This window comes from Sorex fumeus, unplaced genomic scaffold, assembly GCF_029834395.1.
Source record: "Sorex fumeus unplaced genomic scaffold, SorFum_2.1 ptg000043l, whole genome shotgun sequence".
NCBI classification, from domain to species: domain Eukaryota; kingdom Metazoa; phylum Chordata; class Mammalia; order Eulipotyphla; family Soricidae; genus Sorex; species Sorex fumeus.
Window position 1 is genome coordinate 42,974,638 of NW_026606100.1, and position 7,760 is coordinate 42,982,397.

The 7,760-nt window shown below is 44.5% G+C and overlaps 1 non-coding gene across 1 annotated transcript; it reads right to left on the bottom strand.

Annotated features, from left to right (window-relative positions):
* Window positions 1-970: 970 nt before the first annotated feature.
* On the bottom strand, window positions 971-1,043 carry TRNAI-GAU (transfer RNA isoleucine (anticodon GAU)). Its single transcript has one exon. It is a non-coding gene; the product is annotated as a tRNA-Ile (tRNA).
* Between the last annotated feature and the right edge of the window lie 6,717 nt (window positions 1,044-7,760).

The window sequence follows — 7,760 nt, forward strand, 5'->3', positions numbered from 1 at the left end:
TTCTGGACATCGAAACACACTATAATGGTCTGGATTAGGGTAAGTGAGATGAGCAAGTGGGGATTTATAAATCATAAAACACTAAACAAGCATAACGGAGATTACAGCTCATTATTTATTTTAATCTGAGAAAGCCCGGGCTTTCCTTTGTACTCTCAGAATTTTGAACTAAAATGTGGCTGATCAAACTTGTCAAACCATACCAAACCGTACTTGGGAATTGAAGTAGAGCTCGTAAACATAGATCAGCCTCTCTTAATCTCCTTCATCACAAGGAAGACCCCAGCTGCTCTAAGTAACAAAAACACTCACTACTTCTTCATTCAAAGGTATGGAGAAAGTATATCTCTTCTACTGGAGTCAAATCTACACCTGGCTTGTACTGTAAAGGCTTACCAAGTCCAGGAACAGAGAGACGGTTGTGAGAGTAAGCCTCATGAAATGAGCTGATTTCAGGCAATTGGCACTTGAAGTTCTCCAAGTTAAATACCCGATTTAGATATAATACTTGACTTGGGACCAGTAATCTCAGGTAGTAAAGACATTTAGACAGAATGGCAATCCTGTCCTCATGATGCAGCCTAGCATGAGTATGCTGGTGCCAGGCCCAGCTGATAATAATTAGGAGAGCAGCTAATATTTTCTTTGAGGTCAGCGAAGGTTGTTTTTCCAAACTGCATATATTTCCTTTCCTAATAATGGGTTTTCAGGAGTCAAAAGCTACTTGTGTGAGAAGTCAAATCTCACATGTAGGTGTAACAAATATCTACAACCAGCATCTGAATGAACTCAGACCCATAGTGCTAAAATAAAATAAATCTGTACCAGAAGAAAATCTGGGAACTTTATTAAAGATTAGGGATAGAACGATGATACTTCTATGAACAGAAGGATGTTCTGTTCAATAGAAATAACCTCTGAGGCATCTGTCCTAGAATGAAGTCTTGAGCTTTTTATTTTATTATTGGAAAATGAGGTGCTGGGGCTTGAACCCAGGATCTTATGCATATCAGGCATACACTCTACCACTGAGCTACCTCCACAGTAAATCCTAATACAGTCTAATACATGATCTGAAGTTGAAATACTCTAACTTGATCATTATGTTAATTGTTTGCAGAGAATTGTTTTTGATTCAATTCATTGCTCCATGAAACTTCCCTCAATCCATTCAGAGTGGGTTACTGTCCAGAAAAAAAATTTTGATTCTATCAAAAATAAATTTTGCAGGGTTAGAGTTGTGGGATCAAGGTCTATACCTGGGGGAGAAGTATCATACCTAGTGGTTCTCTAGGAGTACTCCCAGCTATGTATTTGGGGACCACTCGTAGGAGTGCTTGGAGAATGCTTGGGGGACCATATGGTGTTGGGAATCAAACTGGCCCTGGCCACATGAAAGGCAAGTGCCTTAACCCCTTACTATCTCTTCAGCAACTCCAAAGCAAACACTTAATGAACTGCTTTCTTCTTGGAAATTCCAGTTCTTTGCCCCCAATGAGGTTGAGGATTTTATTTTGAATGATATTTTTTTAAATTCAATTTAATTATATAGAGAAATGTCTTCATTTTACTCCTCTCCATGAAGAATGCAGATGGGTCATTAGAGGATATAAAATGGAAAGTACTAGGGATGGGGGAGTGGGGAGATGCTGTAGTTGTTGTTTGTCTAGTTCTGTTGGTCGGCTATTCTCAGTACCAGGTATTCAGATGTACCCCCAAGTTTTCTCTATTACCACTTAGTTAGATGATCTTCTCCCTGTGCTCCAACTCTCCCTCACCATGCTGTTACTTATGTTCAAGTTTTGGTAGCTGGCATGCACGCAGAGACCTAGTGCAGTGTCTTGGCGGTCCAGTGATAAGCCCGTGTTTCCTGTCTCGGATTATGGCCCTTTGAACAGTCAACTGTGTTTCTGCACTCAGAATGTGCATACTGTGGGTGATGAGGTGGTCTATGGGCTTACAGTCTTTTGGCTAGACAGCCATGCAAGAATTCCCCCGACTCCGTTTGCTAGAACCTTCCTTTTTCAATGCCCGCTTTCATGGCTTCCCTTGTCTCCCGTATGCTTACTTACATTCCTCAGCTAGCAGCAGATGAGGTTTCTGAATCTTGGTCTTCAGCGACCTATTGCGCTGGTAGCTTTTGGGATCTTTGACTGTGTGTCATAGAATGCAACAACTGTTTCCTCTTTCAATATTTGTACACACATATTTCTGTAATGTTTCAGGATGCTTGGAACATAGCAACACCCACATTCCTTGGCCGATGATTCAAGTGCTAAAAAAACTGTTAAATTTGATTTAATTCTGTTTTTTTTATGAGGAGAGAAACAGAGCTCCAAGTTCTATAGGGTGATGCACGAATTCTGGGGTTGAGGCTCATCTGGGGACCTCCCTCCCTCCCTAAAATGCAAAAGCAAAGCCTTGCAGATGGCAAATTCCCCTCTCTAGATAGGACTCACCACACCCACCACCAAAGTTCCGCTCACCATCCACCACTCAAAAGACCCTTCTACTCACCCTTTACAACCATCTCCCTTCCCCTCTACTGTCACTGTCTTCCTTTTGTTCGTTGATTTGCTTGAGCAGGCCCAGTAACGTCTCCATTTTGAGACTTGTTGTTACTGTGTTTGGCATATTGAATACGTACGTCACAGGTAGCTTGCCAGGCTTTGCCACCCAGGGCGGGATATTCTCGGTAGCTTGTCGGGCTAATTTTCACCAAATCTAGGAGTTAGTTTTGTAGTTTTTGTTTGGCTGATTTGTTGTAGTCCCAGAGTTTGTTGTCGTTGTTTAAAAAAATGTTAATTAGGACCCTCATTCGTTCTGAGAAAGGCCCACAGACCATGCTGATAAATACAATAAAGAGGAGCTATTTGGGCTTCTCTCCACTCACTAAGCCATCTTCTGGAGCAAGCTCTGTCTAAGCACAGAAAGAAGTCCATGAGTACAAAAGTCCTTCTGTGAGTGAACTGAACATTCTGCAGCGGAAAGTTTCTGGGTACTGGGGAGAGATAAGGCAAAGACTTTGTTCCAAACAATGGCCCTTTTCTCCATCCCTTTCCTTTGTTCCCCCCTTCTTTCTTCCTCTTTCCTTTCCTCTTCTCTTTCCTTCTCCTAGATTCCTCATCCATCCTCTCCCCTTCCTCCGTATTTTCACCCCCATCCTCTTCTTCCTTTAGGATTTACCACTATATAATTTTTCTCCTTTAGTAATACAATCTCCCTTTTCAGAAGCCGATATGAAGCTTGCTGGTACCTATTTTTAGAAGATATAGTTAGCTCAGTCTCAACCGTTAGCGGGACTCAAAAATGAGAGTCAGAACTTCAGAAAAGCCAAACAGGCCACAATCTCCCTAGTCTTGGCATGACTTGAGAGTCCTGCCATTGCCTTTCTTATTTCCAAGACGACTATGAAACGCATGATTTTGTAAAGCAGTGGGAAGATCATGGCTCAGACTCTAATAAGGGAGAGTTTCTCTCCCACCCCATTTCAACACCCCACAAACCCTGTTACAACAGTCACCGACGTCTCCTGTCCCGGCAAATTCACAGTCACCTCACATGGCTAAGATGCTGGAGTGTGGGGGCAGGTGGAGGGTGGAAATCTCTAAGAGTTGATTATCAAATTCAGTCCCCGGGGTAACTTGCAGCCTAGAAATGAAGCAGAGTTTTGAAGAAGCAGTTGGGGAACGTGAGGGCAGCAAGACTAATTTCGGAGGTTGCTAACACAGATGAAGCTTTTTACAAGCAACGTCTTTCATTCTTTTATCATGAAGCTGACCAGCTGCTCTGTTAGACCTGACACTGTAATCAGACCAGTAATGTGGCAGTTGGTTAGTAACATCCTCTCTCACCAAGCCAGGAAATGATGGAAAATGTTTTCGTGGACGGCTTTGGGATAAATAAAGGGAAATGCACATTATCTTTCCAACGCTGAATAGTAAGGATGGGAATGTAGCAAAAAACGGTTGGATGATTAGTAGTGGGGGTTGAACCTTGCCTGCTTCTCTCCATCCTCCTGGCTAATCCAAAGAGAGGAAAGAGAACAACTGCTCTTTTCTTCCCTCAAAGTGGTCTTACTTTTTGCACCTGACCAGGGCCCAGATCTTAGGTGGTCTAATAGGGGATTGGTCCACTTTCCACCTGGGGTCCTCCCTCTGTTAAGTCTCTGGAGGCAGGGAGCCTGAGAATTTAGGAGGAGCTGGGTCCAAAGCCCTCTCCTGGGAGTAGGAAATGAGCAGTTCTTTTTACTCAAGGTCACCCAACCTCTATGTTTTAATGTCCAATTCTCCCCAAAGCCACCACAAGTCTGCAAATACATCTCTTTCATTGCCACCTCGCAAGCTCTCTGTCTTCTCTGTGCAGTCGAGAAAGCAGATACTACAGAGAATGAGCAGCTTGTGAATGTACCAAAGAGGTCCCAGAGATCTGCCAAAGACCTAACGCATCATATCACTAAGCTGAAATCTAGAAACTGCAGCTCTGAAATCAAAACCCTTATTTAGCTACTGATGCAATCCATCGGCCTGACCAATCACAGGTAGCGACACTTCTCATCAAAATGAGTAATTGCATTTGGGGGTCGGTTTCACTTCACTTCTGTGCACTCAAATCTGCCCAAGGATGATCAAGAATGACAGTGCTTTGCTCACCCTCTGATTGCTTCACCCCCTGGTGGGTTGTTCCTTTGCTAGTGGCACTTGGCCCCACTTTACAGGTGATACGATGATTTCAGAGAATATCCCTTTCAGGGACTGATTTATTCTTTGTTCTGACCTCCCTTCCACACCTAAGATGGAGGGATTTCTCCTAATTTATATATGAGAAAAAAATTTCAGTAAATATTAAGCTCTAAATCGATAAGAAAATACCCTCCAGACATTTAACCATGTGCCCTAGAATAGAACTGACCCACCAGGACCCTTGGCTTGACTACTGTCTTTATGTCCAAGCTCTTTTCCACAAAATGTGAAAATGACCTCTCACAAGATCACAAAATGCGGGTGGGACCTAGTCTAAATCAGTCTCTGGACACCGAGCCAAAGTCTTCACTGATCCAGCTGCTACAGAACATCTCTCTCCAAAGAACCCGAAATTCATTGCATGCTGCATGATGGCAAGAGCGGTGGTTTTTGCATAACTCACCACTCACCCTCTGATTGTCTTCAAAAGGTGTAAGGGGCTGGAGAGAGAGCACAGCAGGTAGGGTGTTTGCCTTGCACACGGCCAAACCGGGTTCGGATCCCAGCATCCCATATGGTCCCCTGAGCACTGCCAGGAGTAATTCCTGAGTGTAGAGCCAGGAGTATCCCTTGTGCATCGCTCGGTGTGGCCCCCTTGCCAAAAAATAAGGTGTAAGAGTTCCAACTCACTTGGCAGATTTTGCCACATAGAATTGGAGCTGGAAAAATTCTCCTTTTCCTCTGGAAGATTTTGATTGGAGTGGCAGCCACTCCAATTATAATAGGTTTTCATCAGCAGTGAGCCACACTGGGGAGCTAAGGTGCTTGAGCGACTCATGTTCTCAGGGTGTTCAGAGTTTCCCACCCACCACCTTACAAGCTCCTGTCTGGGCTGCTACAGCAGATGCCACCATCTGCCATGGACCTCTGCCACAGCTTCTCTTCAGGCTGTCCCGAGGGTGCAGTTACATCTCATCAGTGTTTTCTCAAGGTTTCTCCTTCATCACAGAGTACTGACTAGCTGACTAGGCTCCTCATTTTCTGTTGGAATCAACAGGCCAGACATGATATCCAGAGGGCTCAGTAACTTGTCTTCTGGAGGAATGTTTTGATGATAAAACCAGTGATGCATGATTGGAGACACTTTGCTTGCACACAGTGCACTCTGCCAGAAAAGTGAGCCATGCCCTAATAGTGCTCTCTAAATGGCCAAATCCTTTGTTGCTTCCAAGAGTTATAAAGAGAAAAATCATAAAGGGAAAGTGAGAAAGATGATGAAGAGAGACTTCGTATTTGAGAAGAAGCAAGAAACTAGTTGTTGATTCATTGTAAAGGAAAAGTATTAAAGTTATAGAACAGGAAGGAAGGAAGGAAAGAAGGGAGGGAGGGAGGGAGGGCGGAAGTAACAGGAGGGAAAAAGGCAGGCTTGACAGAAGAAGAGGGCAGAGAAAGGCTATATTCAAAAAATAAGCACGTGCAGAGAATATCCTTAGCCAAGAAAAACTTGGAAAAATACATAATCCAAATGTTGATCAACAATCAGGACAAGGATGGCAGAATTATTTTTCAAGTCATAAAATCTGTGACCATCCTCTGAAGTGTGTGTGTGTGTGTGTGTGTGTGTGTGTGTGTGTGTGTGTGTGTGTGTTCAACTGTCCTAGGAAAGAGAGAGATGAACCATGGTGGAAGGAATTTCCCAGCTGGAGAAATCCGGTACTGGAGGACGGGTTTTGCAGGAGCCTCATTCAGCTCCGGCGCAAACAAGTCCCTGGCAACACCGTGCTGGAGTGCTGATTGAGAATGTGACCCAGTGGAAAAACTTTCCTGCTGCCAAGCTGCTCGCTGGAACCCTGATAAGGAGGTGACAGTTTAACCTCAGGTCCAAGATCAGAGAGGCAATCAGACAAAAAGTGTGTGGGGGTGGGGGTGGGGAGGAGGACAAGACTTGGCCATCAATCCCAGCTGACCCCGGTCACCCTGGATGGCTGATTGCTCCCAAGAAATCGTCCCCACCAATCTGGGCATCGCTGGCTTTTCAGACCACTGGAGATCATTGGGTTTCCAGAAGGGATCATAGGCTCTACTGGCAGCTTCTGTGACACCAAATTTTCCCTCCTGCCTCTCTGTTCGCTCTTTTTTGACTCTCTTCAGCAGCCAGCTGTTGATCAATGGGGGAGCTGCTCAGAGGTCCTGTCACCTCTCACCATATAAACTCTGTACAGATGCAACATTCACTCTCAAACTCATGACTCCACCGTTATTTACAAGGGGGGACTCTCAAATCTGGGCGGGGGGGAGCAAGATCTTAGTGTTGGAAGGTCTTTTTTACACTGAGTGCCTGTGGGTGAACGAGCACCCGGTATCCAGACAAACGGGCGTCTTCCTTGGCCCCCCAAGCGGCTCTTAATTGCTCAGAGAACAATCCATTTCGCACCCAGAGAGTTTGGCCAGACTTCTGGGCCCCAGCCTTCATTCCCCCCTTTCTGTAGATCACAGGTAACCTGTACCAGGACCTCTGCTCACTGGGGCCTAGTTAGAATAAATTAAGCTTCTTCTTCTTTTTTTTTTTGCTGCAAAAGAAAATTACTTTAACGAATTCAGGACAAAGTCAAGTGGTATTCACAGGTATATTTAAAGGAGTCTCAAAGGAATCGACTATGAATCTTTCCCTCCTCAAGGTCTTTGCTTTTCATCTTTTCTCCAAGTAAAGAATTCTTTGGCCAGTGAATAAGATGGTTCTAGAATCTGATACCCACTTGCCTCTCTTCCACAGTAACAGAATTTCAGTTCTGTGCTCGGCTGCTCGGGACAGGGATTCTCAAGCATTTCAATTTTCTCTGTGTTGATCAAGGTCTGGCCAAAAGTATGTAAGCAAATGAGAAGGTACTTTGCTTAGTCACGGGATAGTTTTCAGCAGGGCATGGATCCACTCATCCTCTCACACCTTCCTTCATCCGTTCCCTGATAGGAGTCTGTCACTATTTTTTTTTCTTTTTGTGTCACATCCAGCGATGCACAGGGGTTACTCCTGGCTCTGCACTCAGGAATTACTCCTGGTGGTGCTTGGGGGGACCATAT